We start from the raw sequence: 18,458 nt of genomic DNA, 5'->3' as shown, positions 1-18,458 counted from the left end.
TAGACTTAGGTGTGCACATGCGTTTATATATAACTTTAGTGATAACCCCAAAACGGTACACTGAAATAAATTTGTACTGAAATATTTTGTTCGAATGGACGAACTAAAATAGGTCCGAAACAGTATTTAGAATATCTATTAATTATTAACGTAAAAGGATTCATGATAAGTATTGATTAGTATATTTTTTTTCTCCCCCTTTTTTGGAAATATATATTAGTATCTAAAAGTATCTTGTTGGGTCTATTTTAATGAAAATTTTATGAGGTCTTAAATGATATACGTATTAAACATAGAATGATGCTATCCTCACCATAAAAAGCAAAGAGTAATGCTACAGACACAAACTATTTTACAACATTTTTACAAAATGCTAATATGACAAATTCTTACTAGTTCTATATGGGCCCATCATTAACATTACATTTTTACTTACAATAACTATTTGGAAAATGCTAAAGCCATATCAGCAATATAATAAATTGATGTGTATTAATTTTTTTTTTAATAGACTTATTTCAATCAATGATGATTTTTCTTTATCAATACGCCAAAACACTAATTTGTTGTTGGTGTAGGTTCGAATCTTAAATCTCTTGTTTAACAATAAGAAACTTCATTAAATGAGAAAAATGTTAAATATTTATAGATTATGTGTTAATAAATGTGACTAGTGCCACATTAATCACATAATAAATAAATTTCATGATTACTATTTTTTGTTTTGTTTTGTATTTTAAAAATTGGCTCATTAGTTTGTAAGGTATTGTAATCAAATTTGTAGTAGCTGTTGAGATATTTTTGTCATATTGTTAATGTGAAATTAATCACATTTATTATCATATTAATTCGTGACTTTCTTGGGATAAAATTAATACAGTATTTCCCTTAAAAATATAATATATATATATTTGTAGGACACATAACATGTTTTAATTGGGTTTTGAAAGTACATTATTGGGTCCATGCAATGACTCTTCACAAATTATGATTGATCCTCAAGAGAATATTGTTGTAGCCCGTGCCTTTAGTACTACGTAGCCTTATGTAATTGGCCTTTTAGTTAGAGATATCTATTTGGTGAGACTTAGGCATTTTGACTGGAATAAAATTCTAACTTGGGCTGTAAACCCATGGCTAATAGTCAAAGATTACGGAGACGAGCCAATTTTGGTATCTAAAAACGGACAGCCTTACCTAAATTACCGTTGCTGGTTTTCAAGAGACATTAATGGGATTAAGTTAATAATATAATTGGTCTTATTAATCTTAGAATTCACATAATTAGCGTTGGAAAAGGTGACACGTGTAAGATTGCATAGACAGTTTTCAAGATTCCAAATCTTCTCTTCTTTTGAGCTTTAAGTTAGGTTTGTATTTGTTTATTGGTGGCAGTAGAGAAAGATCCAAAAAGAGAACAATTATAGTAAGTTACTAAACAGGGGAGGATGGTGAAATCCAAGAATGCTTGTACTTATTTCCGTCACAATTTATGAAGATTTCATCATGTTTTTCCTGGATAAGCTCCGAAATTTTTGTTGTAAACAAGCAAAGTTTAACAAAATAAGATTGTCTAAAGCTTAAGAAATGTTACCATTGTGCATCTTTGGCATCAAGATCACAATATAAGTATAAATGTTTGTGGAGTATAGAGGGTAAAAGTTGGGGTTCAAGTTTCCAAGAGAGAGTTTAACAGATATATATATTTATGTACGGCACTGAGGTTCTTGAACCCAATTGGGCATTGGATTCAGGCCCAACAGCACGGCCCACACTCTCAATCCCTTTTTACTCTACCCTCACAAACTACAGGTCCAAGTCTCATCACCTAACCATTGCTTGGCGTGAAATGCCCAAATAATAAAGAAAGACTGAGATCCGAACACACCATAGCATGCTCGGCAGTTTCTAGGAAACATCACTACTGAGCATATTCACTTGAGTTGGAACCAAGTTCCAAGGCCACATTTGCCACACTCCGCACTCACCTAAACATCCACTTACGACAGATGATATTGGACCTTTAATTGCACTAACTATGGCAGTGATCATGATCCCTCCACTAATTTAGAGCTATAAATATGAGAAGTTGGGGAAGGAAAAATGGTTGTTGAGAGGTTAAAAAAAAAAGATAGAGAAGAGAGCAAAACAACGATTTAGAAAGAGAGAGGATAAATTACGTTGAGTCTCTGTGCCAAGAACGACCTAAAGTAGGAAATCCTAAGCCCACCTTATAAGTAAGTTGTGAGCCCAAGTGAGGTCAAGCCTAATAGCCTCATTTCTGGTGCGCACAATTGGCGCCAATCGTTGGGCTATCCAACGAAGCTATGGTTCGACTAAGACTCAAGCACGGGAAATGTCCGAAGGACATCTGGGAGACCGAGCCAAGAGTGGATCGGTAGGATCTTCTTAGGACTCCACATGGCGTGAAAGAAGGCAGAAAAGGCGTGAGGATAGGGAGCGTGGGCGCGGAGAAGAAGAATCTGGCCTGCGGGAGGGGTCAGACTAGACTCACCGAACAATGTCCGGTGCCTTGGGGCACGGGCAACGTGATAAGAGAGATCAAGAGCTAGAGTAGTTGCGCAGACTGGTGAAGGATTTGGAGTTGGAGGCAAAGGGTTGGCGCCAGAGAAGGGACCGAGACAACCGAGAAAGGAGGGACGATAGTGTGGGAAATCGAGGCGAGGAAAGGCCTAGCCAGTCCGGTTCCTGACGATTCTGGGACCATTCACTTTCCCAAGAATCACACCGACATAGGAACCACTCACATTCCCGCGAGACGCTTCAGCACCAGAACCGTTCACATTTGCGCGGGTATGACGATCGTGGTTCAGATGCCCTGGAGGAACGGCAGCCCTACAATGCTACCATGGATGCAATAAGTTGGGCCTTACGAATAACTGATTGGTCACCGTTCTCAAACGAAATTGAACGGGCTCCTATGTCGAGCCGATTTACATGGCCACCGTTTAACTCCTACGATGGGAAAACGGACCTGATGGAACACGTCAGTCATTATATCCATATGATGTCTTTGCACGCACACAATGATGCGCTGATGTGCAAAGTGTTCCCCTCAAGTCTTGGCTCCACGGCCTTGAGATGGTTTAATGGGTTACAAAAAGGTTCCATTCACAGTTTTGTCGAGTTGATCCAGGAGTTTGGCCCTCGGTTCGTGACGTGTAGCCGGGTGTCGCAACCAGTGGATGCGTTGCTTTCCATAAAAATGAGAGTCAGCAAAACCCTTCGGAGTTATGCCAGTCGGTATTAGGAGCTATACAATGAAATCGGTGGGGGTAATGAGAAGATTACGGCAAGCACTTTTAGGATAGGGCTTCCTGAGGACTTTGAACTATAAGAGTCGTTGACGAAAAGACCTCCCGAGAATATGAGGCAACTTATGAGGCGTATTAAGGAGTGTAAACGTCTCGAAGATGATCGACTGCAGAATAAGGGTAAGGCCCTGTTGCTTAGTTGCTCCCGGCAGGGTGTTTTTCCAACGAGACCAAGGAAGGATTTCAGGATGCAGGAGCCAGAAGCACAAATTGGAGGGGTGAATGTAGCATTCAAAGAGGCGGTACACAAAATTTTAGACCAGATTAAGAACAAATCGTTCTTCAGGTGGCCGAACAAGATGGGGGGCGACCCGTCTCGGAGGAATCAAAACTTGTACTGCACATATCACAGAGATAAAGGGCACACCACTGAGCAGTGCCGGGTATTAGAAGATCATTTGGGGAAACTAGTGAAGGGAGGATATTTGAAAGAGTTCATAGTGGATTCTGGTAATCGGGATGTTGGCCATGGTGCTCAGTAGAAAGGGAACCCCCTTTCGCTGCCATTGGGAGTGATCGAGGTCATCCATGCTGCCCCGGGGGGTGCGGGCATAACCAGAAGAGGAGTATTAACAGTGACACCTAAAAAAACCTGCACGGAAAGACAATCACTCAGAAAGAGGATGAAAGTTGGCCAGCCGGCAATTTCTTTTGACAAGGAAGATCTGGAGGGGATCCAAACGATCCAACCCCACGATGATGCGTTAGTAGTAATAGTGTGGATAAGCGGCTTCTTAGTGAAAATGGTGATGATAGACCAAGAAAGCGAAGCCGATGTAATGTACCTAGATCTGTTCGAGGGGCTCAGAATAAAAAGTCAGGACTTGATGAAGTATGATATGCCATTGGTCTCATTTGATGGAAGAATGGTGATCCCCGAGGGTTAAATTTCTCTTTCGGTGAATATGGAGGGCAAGGAAGTGATGGTGACCTTCATAGTAGTCTGATCGTTCTCCCCATACACGGCAATCTTGGGAAGGCCGTGGATTCACACAATGAAGGCTGTTCCGTCCACCCTGTATGTAAAAGTTGAATTTCCTACCGAGTATGGAGTTGCCGTGGTATGAGGAAACTAGCAAGTGGCTAGGCAGTGCCTGGTTGCTGCGGTCAGGTGGAAAGGTAAGTAGGTTGAACAGAAGGAAACCACCGAAAGAGCATTTTCATAGCAATTATAGAAGCTCCAAGAAGAAGTAGGGGCAAGTTGTGTCGATGAGCTTTTGAAGGTCAAGATTTTGCTAGACACTGACAGGTATTTTCAAATAGGGATGAGCATGAAAGACCAGGATAAGGTAGAAATATTGTTATTCCTTTTGCAAAATGTGGATGCCTTTGCATGGAGTCCGTACGAAGTGCCCGGAGTAGGCCCTGAGTTCATTATCCATAAGCTCAACGTGGACCCGTCATTCCCCTCGAAGAAGCAAAAGCCGAGAAGAGCATCGAAAGAGCATGTTGATGCGGTCAAGTTAGAAGTCCAGAGGCTGAAGGAAGCTGTGGTGATAAGAGAAATATTCTTCCTGGAATGGTTAGCAAATACAGTGGTAGTGAAAAAAAAGAATGGCAAGTGGAGGGTTTGTGTGGACTTCACAGACTTAAACCGGTCATGCTCGAAAGACCCGTTCCTAATGTTGAAGATTGATCAATTGGTAGGTGCTACATACGGACACCCGAGTATGAGCTTTTTGGATGCCTTTCAGGGATATCATCAGATTGCCTTGGCACCCGAGGATCGAGAAAAGACAGCATTCATCTCCCTGGATGCAAACTATCATTATAACGTAATGCCATTTGGGTTGAAGAACGCTAGAGCCACATACCAATGGATGATGACAAGGATGTTCCGAGAAAAAATTGGGTGCACGGTAGAAGTATACATCAATGATATGGTAATGAAGAATAAATAGGAAGCACGACATGTAGAAGATCTTCGGGGAGTGTTTGAGGTGCTTCGGCAACATAAGTTGCGCCTAAACGTTGAGAAGTGCACTTTCGGCGTGCGGGCTAGTAAGTTCTTGGGGTATCTGATCTCTAATCGGGGGATAGAGGCCAATCCCGACTAGATCGAAGCCGTGAATCGTCTCAGGCTGCTGAGCAATCCCAAAGAAGTGCAAGTATTAACTAGGATGTTAGTCACACTTAATCGATTCATTTCCAAATTTGCTGATTGTTGCAGGCTGTTTTATCAGTTTCTGAAGAAGTGGAAGGGATTTCAGTGGGATGAGGAGTGTGACAAAGCCTTTCGAGATCTGAAGGAGTATTTGACGCAAGCACCTATGTTAACGGCCCCATATTCCGGAGAAGATTTATTCACATACCTCTCGGTGTCCGATCACGTCGTAAGCGCTATGCTGCTAAGGGACCGAGGAATACAGTAGCTAGTGTATTACATAAGTAAAACCCTAGTAGATGTCGAGATGAGATATCTACCTTTGGAGAAGTTAGTGTTGGCTCTGGTGCACGCAACAAGGAAGTTGCCGCATTACTTTTAGGATCATACTGTGTTTGTCCTGATCGAGTATCCCCCGCAGTCGTTGTTAAAAAGGTCAAAGGGACTCGGCTAGGTTCCTTCGACATAAGGTACAGGCCGTGAAGCTCAGTGAAGGGGAAGGTCCTTGCTGATTTCATTGTAGAGTTCTCCCCTAGGAACGATGGGAAGATAATTTGTAATGTAGAGAGTTGCCCGTGGAAGGTGTTTGTGGACGACGCTTTGAGTGCTATGGGAGCCGGAGTCGGAATTGTCATAATCACTTTGGAGGATATACGACTGGAGCATTCCTTCAAATTGGGGTTCAAAGCCATTAATAACAAGGCCGAGTATGAGGCCTTTCTTGCTGGATTGAGAACCGTTTTATGCCTAGGCGCACGTGATGTGGAGATTTATTCGGATTCTCAGCTGGTTGTGTATCAGATCCAGGAAAGCTTTGAAGCTTGGGATTCTCGGATGAAGGCCTATCTAAGCGTAGCCAGGCAAATCATTAGCAAGTTCGGAATAATGAAGGTGGCCTAGGTCAGCCGGGCACAAAACAGACATGCTGACTTACTAGCCATGTTGGCCTCATCAATGACCAAGGAGGTTCCTCGGCTTATCAAAGTAGAGTTTATAAGGGAGCTAAGTATCGGTATGGAAGATAATTGTATCTCGGCCAGGGTCGATGTCGTCATGATTTCAACAACCAGGCCGTGCTGGATGGACCCGATCATTGACTTTTTGGCCGAGGAGAAAGTTCTAGACAATGAAAAAGAGGCAAAAAAGATTCGTCAGGTGGCTTCTCAGTATTGGTTGTCAGCAGATCGCAAATTGTATCGGAGGTCTTTTGGAGGTCCGTACCTTTTATGCTTACATCCCAAGAAAGTAAATGAGCTTCTGTCTGAGCTGCATGACAGGGTGTGTGGTAGTCATGTTGGGGGGCGCTTGTTAGCACACAGAGCGATGACTCAAATATTTTGGTGGTTATAGATACAAAAAGATGCAGCGGAATATGGGCGGAAATGTGAACAATGCCAAAAACACGCTCCTCTGATCCACCAGCCAACATGCCATTTAAACCCCGTCAATAGTCCATGGCCGTTTGCACAATAGGGGCTAGACATCCTCGGCCCAATCCCACGAGTAATAGGTAACCGCTGATTCGCGTTGGTGGCAGTTGATTATTTCTTGAAATGGGCAGAAGCCGAGGCCCTGACAAATATTCGGGATGTGGATGTGAAGAAGTTTGTATGAAAGAACATAGTTACGAGATTCGTGGTGTCGGACTCACTGATATCAGACAATGGGTTATAGTTTGACAGCAAAGCTTTCCGAACCTTTTGCAGTGATCTCGGTATCAAGAACAGGTATTCTACTCCAGCGTATCCCCAAAGCAACAGTTAAGCTGAGGCAACTAACAAGACCATTTTGAACGGGTTGAAGAGAAGGCTAGACGGGGTAAAGGGAAGATGGGCTGAGGAACTACCTAATGTTTTGTGGGCTTATCGTACAACCCCCAGAAGGTCCACAGGGGGGACTCTGTTCTCCTTGACGTATGGAGCAGAAGCCGTGATACCAACTGAAGTAAACTTGTGCAGCGCACGGGTCACAGGATTTGACCACGTCCAGAACGATAGTTTAATGCTGGAGCACTTGGATTTGCTGGAAGAGTGCCAGGAAGTAGCAACAGTACGGCTCGTAGAATACCAGCAAAGACTTGCCCAACGAAACAACCGGGATGTAAAGGCTAGGGAATTTAGTGCTGGGGACTTGGTGCTGAGAAAAGTTGTGGGAAACATGCGGGATGTAGGTGCAGGGAAGTTAGCTCAAACGTGGGAGGGACCGTACAGAGTTACTACCATTGCAAGCTCGGGAGCATACTATTTAGAAGACCTTGACGAGAGGCCACTCCCCAGGCCATGGAATGTCCACAACCTAAAGAAATTTTACCAGTAACCATTTGTGCACGAAAACGTAAGTCTAAATCTTGTACACCGCTCTAGTCAATATAATGATGAAGTTCCTTGTTGCAGTTATATTCAATTTCATTATTGCACATTAAGTATGAATTAATTGCATATTTAGTATTAATGGATTTTGTTAAGGACAAAAACCTCATTTTCGGTTCGATCAAAATCGCCGAGCAGGTGGAAACCTTACTCTTATAAAAAAAATTCTAAGGACAGAAACCTCATTCTCAGTTCGATCAAAATCACTGAGCAGGTGGAAACCTTATTCTTATAAAAAATTCTAAGGACAGAAACCTCATTCTCGGTTCGATCAAAATCACCGAGCAGGTGGAAACTTTATTCTTATAAAAAATTCTAAGGACAGAAACCTCATTCTCGGTTCGATCAAAATCGCCGAAAAGGTGGAAATCTTATTCTTATAAAAAAAAAAACTCTAAGGACAGAAACCTCATTATCAGTTCGATCAAAATCACCAAGCAGGTGGAAACCTTATACCAGAACATGAGGCATCTTGCTGTTCATCTTCTCAAGAAAGCAAATATGTGTTGTGTAAAACACACAATATATGGGGGCTTGATTTATCCCACCGTGCAAATCATCCCCGACCATACATGCAAGAAGATAAGTGGCAACAACAAAAAAGAGGGGAAGAAAACAACACGGAACAAAGTAATAACCAAGCATTCACGGGCAGATCAAAGCAAATACACGATGAATAAATCATCATCCAAATAAAGTTAACAAAAAAATATAATTAATGTTTCGTCGCCAAACCTGGCAACTGCATACGGGTCATTCCCGAGAAATAAATAAATTGTTCAGTCATCGCAGTCCGGTGACATAGGAAAATTTACCGAAAAAGAAATAGTATTAAAAGGCAATAAAAAGAAATAAAAGCATTGAAGAGTCGGCTCGGCAATTAACTTGATGGAACGAAGGGTCTAGTTTGATCTGTTGCCTTGGTCTGCTGTAGGTCGGCCACGGGAGAAAGCAGGTCCCCACTAGGTTGATCTTGGGCAATTGGGATGCTTGTGGCTTCCATCTCATCTGGCTCCGCATGAGCATCAATTTGTTCCACTAGTTCCCTCATGCTTGTTGTTTCCTCCTCGTCAATGGGCACCAGGGGGTTCTGCGCGGCAGCGGTTGAGCTCGAGATGGGAATCTGGCTGGGATCTCTCAATGGGAAATCCTTGGGGACCCCCAAAATCTGCAGAGCAGTAAACCACCCGGCCTCAAAACCCAACCTTCGAGCCTGATTCACAATTGGCTCCGCAGAATTCTTGGCATCAGCGAACCCTTCATTGTACCATTTCTCTTCACAAGCCTCCAAAGCTGCCCTCAGGTCCGCAAGTTCCTCGACTTGAGTTGTGTTCAAACTAATTTCCTCGGCTAGCTTGACATCCGTCTCGTTTTGCTTAGCCAAGAGTTCCGCGGACCTTTTCTTCGCCATTGCTCTATTCTTCTCCACGACATCAGCTTTTTTCTCGGCAATGTCAACTGCCTTTATTTTCTCATTAGTAGTTTTAACAGCTGTCTCCCATGCCTCCCTCTCTCGGTCAGCCTTCTTGGCAAGTTCCTTTGCGCGACCATCCAAGATATGGGCTAGTTGAGCAGCCTAACAAAGCAACAAAAATTAGTACGACAACAAAAAGAAAGGTAAATAAAAGATAATAAATGTGTGAAGGACAGTAAAGAATTAGTAAGCAAAGAGTTACCACGACAGTATGCCACTGTAGCCTTCGTCCCATGGACTCCTCCGACCCTTCTTTGAAGGCATGCACATCATCAGGAAGAATGAGGCCCTTTGCCAAAGTCTGGGCAATGCGGCCCTCTTCACCTTTCTCCTACATCCGCATGCAAGTAGTTGCAGGAAGTGGCTTGCCCTCCAACAGAAATTTAGGCTTCCACGCCTACCTGGCTTGAGAGAAGGATGCTACGCTTGGCCCAACTTGGGTTTGCGGCTCCTAGATTACAATGCCTCCGGTTGGTTGGGGTGGAGTCAGTGCTGCTGCATCTCCCAGGCTTGTAGGCGTTTGCTTGGTGACCCTCTGCCTCTTCCAGACTCATCCGGTTTGAGGAGGAGGTAGAGGAGGAGGTGCTTGAGTTTGGCTCTGAGAGGGTGGCTGTTGCGTGGCTTGCCTTGCATCGGGCATGAAGCGGTCTATGGTCATGGCCCTCCGGGTCACCATGTTTTTGTTGAGAAAGGGTTCGGTGTCTGAAGGATCAGTTATGTCAACTACAACTTGCTCGGCTTCCTCTACCGGAGCCTCGGGTTCAACAGGTTCCTCGGGCTGTGTAGGTTCTTTTTGAATGGGAACTTCTTCTTGGACTGGCTGGTGAGCGAGCTTTCGTAGACGTCGGGACACACACTCCGCTGACTCGTCCCTTAAGGGTGCAAGCTCATCCGAGCAAATATATCGCCTACCTGGTTCCCTACCTTCACCAATTGTAAACCTTGGCAAAAGGAAGTTCATGTGCTGAACGTCTATGTATGATAGAAGGGGGCTATCAACCAAGAGCGCCTGTTTGAAGGATTGCCAGGTGGAGTAAACCGATTCGACTCTGAGGATTAGATGTGATGCCCGGAGCTGCCTGTTCCAATGCACATATATCTCGGACCGAAGAATGAAATTCAGGTCCCTGATGTGAACTCTCCTGGCATCCGGGACAAACACTTTACACTTTGCAAAGAAAATATATATTTATACATTCATACAAGAAAACGAGATACAATATTAGTGACTAAATAGATAAAACTACCACAAGTAGAAAAACGATTGAGTGAGAAATTGGTATGAACCTACTTCACGCCGTGATAGGGGGGTAGAGAATTTCTTCAGCAAACCAATTGCCGTGCACCCGGACGAACTCCCTGGCTGAATTTCTATTTGAATCAGGTAGGCATGATATCAGCCGTACCCGTGTATCTCTAGTTTTTAAGTAATAATTGGTATTTTTGTTCCCACAAAGACTGTACATGTGGTTTATATCATGGTGGTCTAGTTGCAAATCAAATGTGTGGTTCAATCTACTGACACAACTAACTACCCGGTAAAAATTGGGTGGGAGTTGGTCAGAGCACAACCCATAATACCTAAGTGTACTGACTAAAAGAGGGTCTACGGGGAACTTGACCCCACCCTCTAAAATTGCCATAAGGGGGAAGAAAGTAGTATCATGCCCTCTATGGAGAGCAATTTCGCTCTCACGGCAGTATGCCACTTCCACATCATTAGGGATCTCAAACTTTTGCCTAAAGGTGGCTAAAGATGCCGGGGTATCTAGAAGAAAGGCGAAACCCATTTCAAAGCCTAAAACTGTAGGAAGAAACTCGAAGAAAGAAACTGAAGTAAAAGGAAGGAATAGAAAACTTGCTTTGGGCTTTAAGGAAGGAAGGGTCTCTGGACTGGTGAGTAAGCACTCAAAAGGATGCTCGGTAGAGAGTAAGCTCAGGAAGAGGAAAGTAAAAAGTGAAAGAACGTTTTGAGATGAACTATTTATAAAGGCCAAAGAGGACAGAGAGACGTTTAATCAGCAATAAATAGGCACGATTAACAAAAAACTCTACGAATGCCAATGGTAACCGACATGCGCATCACCTCGGTCCATGAACTGTTAGGTAATAATGACAACTGAACTTGATACCCTGGAATAGCACGTCTTTTGAGAGAGCATTAATGGGATGCTGTAATTGCCCAAGTTTCTTGATAACGCCTTAAAATGTATACTTGTTATATATTTATATGGGTATTATCTCCTTATTATTATACTTAATTTGTATAATTAAGCCATGATTTGCATTAGTCCCTATTATTTATCTTTACATAATTTTTTGAATAAAATGCTATTTATTGTGTGTAATTTTCTACTTTCAGGAAATTATATGAGAAAGATGAGTTTACAGGAATTTGTGAGAGAATGGAGGCCAAACTAGAATTAAAGTGGAGCTAAAGGACCATGCTTAAATGTCTAAGGAGGTGCAGCTGGAGTGCTTGGATCGTCTACCATGATTGGAAGTTTCAAATAAGGAAAGAAATCAAAGAAGCAGAATCTGAAAAGGAAAAATCTGATTTGAGCACTGATCAGTGTTTTGGGCGTATCTCTCTCCTCAAAAATCCAATTGACACAAGGCCAGATGGGTTGGAACTATGACTTAAATATCTACAACTTTCTAGTTTTTGGGTTTTTTCGAAATTCTCAATTTTTGAAGGCCGAAATTAACTCACAAGTTACCACTGTAAACCTGGCCGGAAATTAAAATAGTAAATGTTTTATTTTCCTCGGACACTTAGACATTAGGGTTTTGAAGGGAGGCTGGTAGAACGAATTTTGGCAGAGAAAATCTTGTATTTTTCTTTCTCTAATGGCAGCCTAAACTCTTTGCTAGGGCTAGAGGTTATGTTTCTTCTATACGGTATGAATATTTAATGTGATTCTTTCTAGGATTTTATCAACGACATATTTGATTGTTTAATTAGATTTCTTTTGATGTATTAGTTTTTCCATGCTTTCAATAAGTTCAATCATATTTTTCTTATTGTTTAGATGAATTTCTAATAGTTTCAAATAGAAATTAGGATTTAAAGTGAATAGGTTTTTCTGAAAACGTTTCTAACCGCATTATCAATCGAGGTTGTCATACGTTCTTGAATTGTCTCAGTTCAACCGAATCATAAGTTTTTAATTGTATAAGAAAATCAATTATGAAATAGATGTTTTCTTAGATCACAGAGAATTTCATATCGATATAGGTAAACGCCCCAATGCCCTAGTATTTACATTATTGATTAAAATCAGTTTTCATTATTATTCTTGTTAACAATCACCAAGAAAAAATATTTTTCTTCTTCACTCAAATTGTTATTTAATTATATTGTCTTTGAATTTACCCTACTCCTTGTGGTTCGACCTCGGTACTCCGAGAAATATATTGCTACGATCTCCTGCACTTGGGAGTGAGAAAACAATTTTGGCACCGTTGCCAGGGAGCTGCTGTGGATTTAGAGGCAATTTTTTTTTTGGGAGTAAAGCATAGCTAGTGGAAATTCTTCTATTGGTAACTTTGTTCCGTTTTTTTCCCTTATTTTGTTTTTATTTTTCTGTTTGTTTTTATTTTATTTTATTGTGCATTCATTGTTGCATGAGCATTTGGGTTAGAAACAAGAGAGGCAGATTAGAAAATTTTGAAACTTACTTTGGTAATCTTTTTGACACACCTTTGCCTTCACCTTCTTCATCAATCATGGGTGATGAAACACGTAATAATCATGAGGAGAATAGAAGAACTATGTATGAGTTGTTGCATCCCACACAAAATTATGTTCCTTCATGCATCATGTTTCCACCTAATGCACCACATGTAGAATTGAAGCAAGGTTTATTAGCAATACTTCCTGACTTTAGGGGACAAGAAAATGAAAATCCTTATGTCCATGTAAGAGCTTTTGAAGAGGTAATTAGTAGTTTCTATGCACAAAATGTTATTGAGACTGCTAAGTTACGTTTCTTTCCTTTTTCTCTTAAGGATAAGACAAGAAGTTGGCTTTACACCTTGAAACCTAGGCCTATAGGTAGTTGGGGGGAGATGGCCAAAGAGTTTTTTAAGAAACGTTTTCCTCCCCACAAAGTCCAGCAAGTAAAAAGAAGGATAGCTAGTTTTGTCCAAGGAGAAAATGAGACGTTATACCAAGCTTGGGAAAGGTACAAAGATCCAACTCATGGGTATGAAGATTGGAGGTTGGTTAGCTATTTTTCTGAAGGACTTACACATAGGGACTGACAGTTTGTTCAACTCTCATGTGGAGGGGACTTTTTACAAAAAGAACCCGAAGATGCAATGGATTATCTTGATGAGATAGCTGAAAACTCTAACACATGGACTGGACCTAGCCCTATGGACTCCACTGATAGGACTAGAACTAACACTACCACTTCTAGTGGAAGTGTTTTCAAGTTGAGGGAAGATGATAACATGAGTGCAAAAATTAGCATGTTAACTAAAGAAATTGAGGTACTCAAAATGAAAGGAAGTAAGAGTGTTAGTGCTACCTTTAGAGAGGAACCAATAGAGGTGTGTAAAATCTATCATGAGATAAACCATGCTACAAATGAATGTGCATCACTTTCATCATTCTTGAATGTACCATAAGAACAAGTACATGCATTTAATTCATACTGGCCAAATAATTCTTCATATTCTAACAATTATAACCCAAATATGCGAAACCATCTGTATTTGAGTTATAAGAGTAACAATGTGTTGAATCCTCCTGCTCCAAGGAATTTTAATTCACCACATGCATCATCATCATCATCTAGATCTTCCTTGGAGGATGCACTTAGTACTTTCATTCAAAGGCAAAGTAAGCAAAATCAAAAGTTTGAATCTATGCTCACTAGGCTAGATGAAGAGGTAAGAGAGATCAAGAGTCATATAACTAGGCTTACAAATTCATTGAGTGGGATAGAGAGAGGGAAGCTTCCTTCCCAAACTCTACCTAATCCCATCAATCAAAATCTAAAAATTGGCTCTAAAGATAAACATGAGGAAGTAAAAGTTGTGACCATTTTGAGAAGTGGTAAAGAGATTGATAAAAGTTTTCCTTTAGTAACTAAGAAATCTAAGGAGACCCCAGTTGAAAAAGAGAAGGATGAAACTGAGTCAATTGGATTTGGTGAAATTGATTAAAATCAATTTTTATTATTATTCTTGTTAACAATCACCAAGCAAAAGTATTTTTCTTCTTCACTCAAATTGTTATTTAATTATATTGTCTTTGAATTTACCCTGCTCCTTGTGGTTCGACCTCGGTACTCCGAGAAATATATTGCTATGATCTCCTGCACTTAGGAGTGAGCAAGCATTTCTACCTGTTCATCTCCCAAAACGAGAATGCCTATTTAGTGCCGTGCATAAATCAAGGGGGGGCTAATGTATGGCACTAACGTTCCCTATGAGAGACTGCGCCCCCGGCCCGTTTTTATGAGATGTTGGGCCAAACCCACGTGAATGGGTGGAGTCGTATTATTGCCTCTTAAAATGGAGGTTCGACTGATTATATTTTTCTCTTTTGACTAAGGGTTTTACAATGAAGTCGCCACTTATTTAATTATTGGAAAAAAAAGAAAACCATAATTGAAAAATTCCTCATTTTATTAATTTGAAATTGAATTTACATTGATTATAGGAAAATTACATGACTTTGGTCCTAGATACAATCTAAGATAAAGTACATAGCTTTATTTCCTAGTTACAATCTAAAAATAGAAAATTACATGGATAAGCATTTGATCTACTAACCCTTGACCTAAACTCAGAGGCTATGTTACAAGGTGGGAAGGTGTTAGGCACCCACCTTGCCCAGCGAAACCGGTCTTCTAGACTATGGTGGTCAAAATTCATATCATATCATCCAATATGTCAATTAATTTACATGATGAATTTAATGATGAATTCAATTCATTAAGCGTTGTATTTGGATTGAAAAATAAATTCTAGTAAATTTGTGTGGATGGTGATAACCTAGATTCAAGAATTTGAAAGAATTATTAAATAAACATGTTTTTTATATTTTTGATGTGAATCTAAAATAAAATCTAGTGATTTGCATGAACATGTGATGAACAATCAAGAACATGTGATGAATAATCAAGAACATGTAAAGAACACATAAGAACAATTAAGAACATTCAAACATATTCAAGAAAATTATCATGCTTTAATCTTAAACTCTCATCATGGCAGTATAAACAAACAGTTAGGGAAGGAGATTATACTTTCATGTAAGATTTATATGGTGGAAGAAGGGACTCTTGATGGAGGTCCTAAGGGTGGAGGAAAAGAAGAGCTAGGAGAGAGAGAGTGAGTCTCACTCAATACCTTGAGTCTTAGGAAGACCAAGATATGACAAGATTACTCAATTTCACTATAACTCAAAAGAAGAGAAGACAGGGTTTTTTTTTTTGGTGTGCTTTGGAATGAAGGAGATGAGGGGTTTATATAGTAGTGGTGAAGGAAATATGAATGGAAGGAAATTTTTTTGAGGGTTGACAAAGAATCATGAACTTAGACCTCATTTTTGCCTTGGAGGAAATTTGGTGCATTAAATGGAAAGATTGGTGGGAGTGAGGAGCAAGCCAAAATTCGGTTTTCCCGTAACTGCTGTAACTGCTTGTAGAGCCAACTTCGAATAATCATATCTGACACAATTCTGATCGGAATTGCCTCGTTCTTATGCTCAAATTGAAGCCCCAGATGTCTAGTTTCTGGGAAAATTAACCTCATTCATAGATTCAAAATATTCTGAGAGATATCGATGAAATGGTGAGCAGAGGTTATTTGTTAGAAAATGGTTTCAGCACAATTAACATTAATAGGTTCCAAATTAGCTCCCAATTAAAATTAAATGGCTCCAATCACTCCCATTTCAGCCTTAATTGGTTCAAAATTTATCCTAATTAAAAGATAATTGCACAAATTACTCATTGAATAATTAATGTTTAACTATTTAGTTAATTAGGTGTGTGTAATTCTACCGTAAAATATAGTCCTAACTAATCAAATTATGACACATCATCGATTTCAAATTGATTATACTTATAACCAATTGAAATCAATTATTCATAATCACATATAGTCGGACTCAATTTGTGATAGTGCATCTCAGCCATTAAAACTTGATTTGATGATAACTTTCAATCTAATGGTCCGATTAGGGCTCATGACCAATCGATTTAATCGTTACAACATCAAGATAATTTTGGTGAAATGAGATTAAGGATCTAATGACCAGAATCAAGATGCATATTTCTAATATGAAATTACCCTTTTACCCTTCATGTGAGGTTAAATACGGGTTGCAAAATAGGGTGTCAACATTCCCGAACCCAATTATGCCTTGGATTCAGGTCCAGCAGCATGGCCCACACTCTCAATCCCTTTTTACTTTATCCTCACAAACTGTAGGTCCAAGTCTCATAACCTAACCATTGCTCGGCGTAAAATGCCCAAATAATAAAGAAAGACTGAGATCTGAACACATCATAGCATGCTCGGCAGTTTCTAGGAAACATCACTACTGATCTTATTCACTTGAGTTGGAACCAAGTTCCAAGGCCACATTTGCCACACTCCACTCTCACCTAAACATCCACTTACGACAGATGATATTGGACCTTTAATTGCACTAACTATGGCAGTTATCATGATCTCTCCACTAATTTAGAGTTATAAATATGAGAAGTTGGGGAAGGAAAAAGGGTTGTTGAGAGGTTAAAAAAAAAAGATAGAGAAGAGAGCAAAATAGCGATTCAGAAAGAGAGAGGATAAACTATGTGGAGTCTCTGTGCTGAGAATAACCCAAAGTAGGAAATCCTAAGCCCACCTTATAAGTAAGTTGTGAGCCCAAGTGAGGTCAAGTCTAATAACCTCATTTCCGGTGTGCACAACTTAGATTAGGTTAGAATAAAATTTCTATTTTGAATTTTAAAAAAAAAAGCTTAAGAATTTTTTTTTTTTTTTGAAAAACAAATACACATAAGGAAGAGAGAATACAGTTTTAAATTTTAACACAAATGCACATCTAAACTCCACTAAAAAGTTATGATAACATTCTGACCCTAATTGCTACATGTATATAAAGAAAGTAAAATAATAAATATTTATAATAAAAAATTTTCTATCTCTCCTATGCAAAGTGAAAACATATCATTTGTTTGAAGAATTCTTAAAAGGAGTTCACAGCTTAATATTATTATTATTATTATTATTATTATTATTATTTGGAAGTCTAACCTAATCCTAATGCATTATTGTGAATCGTAATTAGTCCACTCATAACAAGTTTTCCTCATTTATGTACTCCCTGTATACATATTTTGAATGGAGCACAATAAGACCGGTAGGTGTCACATAAGTGAACCAATCATAGCCAAACTAATGTCCCTTTAAAAATAGGGATGGCAATAAAATTCCGACCCGTGGATACCCGGTCCGACCCGACCTGATAAATAATAGGGTCGGGTATGGGTCTTTAAAAAAAAACCTAAAGAGGGTTTGGGTCGGGTTCAGATTTTGTCATACCCGACCCGGACCCGACCCATTAAATATAAAATTACCCAAAACCCCATTTATATATATATATATATATATATATGTATATATAAACTAAAAAAACCCTACCACCTCTTATATTCCACACATTGCGCCCACCCATTTCCCTCATAGCCTCACTCTCCTCTCCCTCTCTCACTCATAGACTCACCCTTTTCTCCCTCTCTCACTCACTCTCACTCATGGACTCAATATCAAGCTTTGACCTCTGTCACTCACCTTCGCCATCACACAATCTCACCGCTGGCCTCAAGCTTTATCACAGCCAATTTCAAGCTCTGTCACTACCGGTCTCAAGATTGTCACAAGTTTGTTTCTCTCTTTCTTTGTCGTTTCTAAGCTCCGATCTGTGTTCTCCAAGTGTAGCTTAGCCAAGATCTGCTACCGCCAAGAACATCTTCAATGAAATGTCTATTTCATTTTCATGAACCATGTCTCTTTTAAAGAGCTACCAAAATCATTTTGTGCAGTGGATATTATTATGAGTGTGAGTGAATCTTATTATTTTCAAAATTTTAAAAGACAAAATTGATTGTTTTCAGATATCTTTGACTCTTTATATTATCATACATATAATG

Source organism: Quercus lobata, chromosome 2 (genome assembly GCF_001633185.2).
Source record: "Quercus lobata isolate SW786 chromosome 2, ValleyOak3.0 Primary Assembly, whole genome shotgun sequence".
NCBI lineage: Eukaryota > Viridiplantae > Streptophyta > Magnoliopsida > Fagales > Fagaceae > Quercus > Quercus lobata.
The sequence above is the reverse complement of the archived record's forward strand: the minus strand, read 5'-3'. Positions refer to the sequence as shown.